This window comes from Heterodontus francisci, unplaced genomic scaffold (genome assembly GCF_036365525.1).
Source record: "Heterodontus francisci isolate sHetFra1 unplaced genomic scaffold, sHetFra1.hap1 HAP1_SCAFFOLD_1719, whole genome shotgun sequence".
NCBI classification, from domain to species: Eukaryota; Metazoa; Chordata; class Chondrichthyes; order Heterodontiformes; family Heterodontidae; genus Heterodontus; species Heterodontus francisci.
This window is the reverse complement of record NW_027142157.1, coordinates 12,501-17,500: the sequence shown is the minus strand read 5'-3', so window position 1 is coordinate 17,500 and position 5,000 is coordinate 12,501.

Here is a 5,000-nt window from a genome sequence, read left to right as displayed (position 1 = left end):
CCCTGGGCAGCCTCCCGGTCCTACCTCCATAACTTCGGCGAGGAGGGTCCGATCCCCGCGCGGTCGACGGCAGGCGGTAGGGCTCGGAGGGGCGCGGCCTGGTCCGCGAGTGCCCCGGCGCCGCCCCTCTGCCCGTCCGAGGGACAGTAGGAAATGGCCATACCGCTTTCCGGCCGATTGCCGCCGGACGTCCGGCCGCATTCCCTCGGTCGGCGCGGTCGGCGGTAGCCGGGGGCGAGGGGCATCGGGCGGTGGCGGAACCAGGCCGGCCCGACCGCTGGGGGCCGCCCGGGCGACGTTTGAATCTGTCGGGTCGGACCGCCGAATCCCGCGGGATTTCGGGATCGAATCTGCGGGTGGAATCGGCACCTCGTCCCGCTGTCCGGTTCCCCCCCGTCGACTGCAACGGGTTTCCGAGGCCCGTCGGTCAGGCGCGGTTCGCTCCGCAATCCGCCGGCCGATCGGCACCGGGCGGGGCTCTACGGAAAGAGGGGACCCTCCGGCGTCGAGTGCCGGCGCACCGACCCCGCAGGCTGACCGGGAAGGTGAAGACTCACCCCGCTGAATGCCCGGCCCCGGGTACCCTCCGGCTCCGGGGCCATAACTTCGGGGAGGGAGGTCCGATCCCCGCGCGGTCGACGGCAGGCGGTAGGGCTCGGAGGGGCGCGGCCTGGTCCGCGAGTGCCCCGGCGCCGCCCCTCTGCCCGTCCGAGGGACAGTAGGAAATGGCCATACCGCTTTCCGGCCGATTGCCGCCGGACGTCCGGCCGCATTCGCTCGGTCTGCGCGGCCGGCGGTAGCCGGGGGCGAGGGGCATCGGGCGGTGGCGGAACCAGGCCGGCCCGACCGCTGGGGGCCGCCCGGGCGACGTTTGAATCTGTCGGGTCGGACCGCCGAATCCCGCGGGATTTCGGGATCGAATCTGCGGGTGGAATCGGCACCTCGTCCCGCTGTCCGGTTCCCCCCCCCCCCCCCCCGTCGACTGCAACGGGTTTCCGAGGCCCGTCGGTCAGGCGCGGTTCGCTCCGCAATCCGCCGGCCGATCGGCACCGGGCGGGGCTCTACGGAAAGAGGGGACCCTCCCGCGTCGAGTGCCGGCGCACCGACCCCGCAGGCTGACCGGGAAGGTGAAGACTCACCCCGCTGAATGCCCGGCCCCGGGTACCCTCCGGCTCCGGGGCCATAACTTCGGGGAGGGAGGTCCGATCCCCGCGCGGTCGACGGCAGGCGGTAGGGCTCGGAGGGGCGCGGCCTGGTCCGCGAGTGCCCCGGCGCCGCCCCTCTGCCCGTCCGAGGGACAGTAGGAAATGGCCATACCGCTTTCCGGCCGATTGCCGCCGGACGTCCGGCCGCATTCGCTCGGTCTGCGCGGCCGGCGGTAGCCGGGGGCGAGGGGCATCGGGCGGTGGCGGAACCAGGCCGGCCCGACCGCTGGGGGCCGCCCGGGCGACGTTTGAATCTGTCGGGTCGGACCGCCGAATCCCGCGGGATTTCGGGATCGAATCTGCGGGTGGAATCGGCACCTCGTCCCGCTGTCCGGTTCCCCCCCGTCGACTGCAACGGGTTTCCGAGGCCCGTCGGTCAGGCGCGGTTCGCTCCGCAATCCGCCGGCCGATCGGCACCGGGCGGGGCTCTACGGAAAGAGGGGACCCTCCGGCGTCGAGTGCCGGCGCACCGACCCCGCAGGCTGACCGGGAAGGTTAAGACTCACCCCGCTGAATGCCCGGCCCCGGGCACCCTCCGGCGCCGGGGCCATAACTTCGGGGAGGGAGGTCCGAGCTCCGCGCGGTCGACGGCAGGTGAAAGGGGCCGGTGCGCCGCGGAAGGCGACAGCAGTCCCGTCAGGCTGCACCTCTGCTCGGGCGAACGGCGTCAGGAAAAGGGGAGAGCACTTCCCCACCGATAGCTCCGGAACGCCCGGACCCATTGGCCCGCGGCACCGGTGGCTGCTAGAGGGCCTCCGGCGCCGTCAGCCGGGGTACGTCCCAGGCCGGCCGGACGGCGGGCAGCCGGAGGCAACGGCCTGGAACGGAGCCAGACTTGAGTCGTTCCGTGTGCCGTGGGCAAAAAGGCAGGGCTGCGGGTCAGCGCAGTTTGGCAAACCTAGCCGCAAGTGCGGGAAGGGCGGAGGAGCACACGGACGCCGCCTTCCCAAACTGAGCCCAAAGTGCCCAGGCATGCCCCCTTGATCTCGCCTAATCAGTGAGCCCAAAATAATTTCAGAGTGTGGAAACCTTATCCAAAAAGGTCGAAAAGAACGGCCAGAGATCAAGTCCGAATGGGGAAATCAGTAACAAGCAAGCAGAGTAATCATTAACCAAAAAGCGCAAAATTATGTTAAAAGTGTGAAATCATTAACCAAAATGTCGAAAATAATGTCCAGAGACCAAGTCCGAAAGGGCAAATGGTTAACCAGTAAGCAGAGTAATCATTAACCAAAAAGGGCAAAAGTAAGTAAAAAGTGTGAAATCATAAACCAAAAACCCGAAAATAATGTCCAGAGACTAAGTCCGAAAGGGCAAATGGTTAACCAGTAAGCAGAGTAATCATTAACCAAAAATCGCAAAAGTAAGTAAAAAGTGTGAAATCATTAACCAAAAACTCGAAAATAATGTCCAGAGACTAAGTCCGAAAGGGCAAATGGTTAACCAGTAAGCAGAGTAATCATTAACCAAAAGGCGCAAAAGTAAGTAAAAAGTATGAAATCAGTAACCAAAAATCGCAAAAATATGTTAAAAGTGTGAAATCATTAACCAAAAACTCGAAAATAATGTCCAGAGACTAAGTCCGAAAGGGCAAATGGTTAACCAGTAAGCAGAGTAATCATTAACCAAAAATCGCAAAAGTAAGTAAAAAGTGTGAAATCATTAACCAAAAACTCGAAAATAATCTCCAGAGACTAAGTCCGAAAGGGCAAATGGTTAACCAGTAAGCAGAGTAATCATTAACCAAAAATCGCAAAAGTAAGTAAAAAGTGTGAAATCATTAACCAAAAACCCGAAAATAATGTCCAGAGACTAAGTCCGAAAGGGCAAATGGTTAACCAGTAAGCAGAGTAATCATTAACCAAAAATCGCAAAAGTAAGTAAAAAGTGTGAAATCATTAACCAAAAACTCGAAAATAATGTCCAGAGACTAAGTCCGAAAGGGCAAATGGTTAACCAGTAAGCAGAGTAATCATTAACCAAAAGGCGCAAAAGTAAGTAAAAAGTATGAAATCAGTAACCAAAAAGCGCAAAAATATGTTAAAAGTGTGAAATCATTAACCAAAAACTCGAAAATAATGTGCAGAGACTAAGTCCGAAAGGGCAAATAATTAACCAGTAAGCAGAGTAATCATTAACCAAAAATCGCAAAAGTAAGTAAAAAGTGTGAAATCATTAACCAAAAACTCGAAAATAATGTCCAGAGACTAAGTCCGAAAGGGCAAATGGTTAACCAGTAAGCAGAGTAATCATTAACCAAAAATCGCAAAAGTAAGTAAAAAGTGTGAAATCATTAACCAAAAATCGCAAAAGTAAGTAAAAAGTGTGAAATCATTAACCAAAAACTCGAAAATAATGTCCAGAGACCAAGTCCGAAAGGGCAAATGGTTAACCAGTAAGCAGAGTAATCATTAACCAAAAAGGGCAAAAGTAAGTAAAAAGTATGAAATCATTAACCAAAAAGCACAAAATTAAGTTAAAAGTGTGAAATCATTAACCAAAAAGTCGAAAATAATCTCCAGAGACTAAGTGCGAAAGGGCAAATGGTTAACCAGTAAGCAGAGTAATCATTAACCAAAAATCGCAAAAGTAAGTAAAAAGTGTGAAATCATTAACCAAAAACTCGAAAATAATGTCCAGAGACCAAGTCCGAAAGGGCAAATGGTTAACCAGTAAGCAGAGTAATCATTAACCAAAAAGGGCAAAAGTAAGTAAAAAGTATGAAATCATTAACCAAAAAGCACAAAATTAAGTTAAAAGTGTGAAATCATTAACCAAAAAGTCGAAAATAATCTCCAGAGACTAAGTGCGAAAGGGCAAATGGTTAACCAGTAAGCAGAGTCATCATTAACCAAAAATCGCAAAAGTAAGTAAAAAGTGTGAAATCATTAACCAAAAACTCGAAAATAATCTCCAGAGACTAAGTCCGAAAGGGCAAATGGTTAACCAGTAAGCAGAGTAATCATTAACCAAAAGGCGCAAAAGTAAGTAAAAAGTATGAAATCATTAACCAAAAAGCGCAAAAATATGTTAAAAGTGTGAAATCATTAACCAAAAACCCGAAAATAATGTGCAGAGACTAAGTCCAAAAGGGCAAATGGTTAACCAGTAAGCAGAGTAATCATTAACCAAAAAGCGCAAAAATATGTTAAAAGTGTGAAATCATTAACCAAAAACTCGAAAATAATGTCCAGAGACTAAGTCCGAAAGGGCAAATGGTTAACCAGTAAGCAGAGTAATCATTAACCAAAAAGCGCAAAAATATGTTAAAAGTGTGAAATCATTAACCAAAAACTCGAAAATAATGTCCAGAGACTAAGTCCGAAAGGGCAAATAATTAACCAGTAAGCAGAGTAATCATTAACCAAAAAGCGCAAAAGTAAGTAAAAAGTGTGAAATCATTAACCAAAAAGTCGAAAATAATGCCCAGAGACTAAGTCCGAAAGGGCAAATGGTTAACCAGAAAATCCGTCGAATAATGTCCAGAGACTAAGTCCGAAAGGGCAAATGGTTAACCAGTGGAAGGGCGATCAAGCGGAAAAATTTGCCCCGGTTACCCGGGATGGAGTTCCAGAGGTCCGGCCAGAGTTGTCAAATTCGTCCCGCTGATCGGACGCTTGTCATTCGGGTGGCTGGGGGTTGGCGGGGTATCTGCACAGTAGTAGGAGGTGGCAAGTCGGGACTTGGACGTTTATTCCAAGAGTCCACCCGAGCCTCCAGGTCTGCAGAGACCGACCCTAGCTGCCGCCCAACCGACTTTTAAGCCTTTTTCGGATGGGGATTTTTTCCCATTTT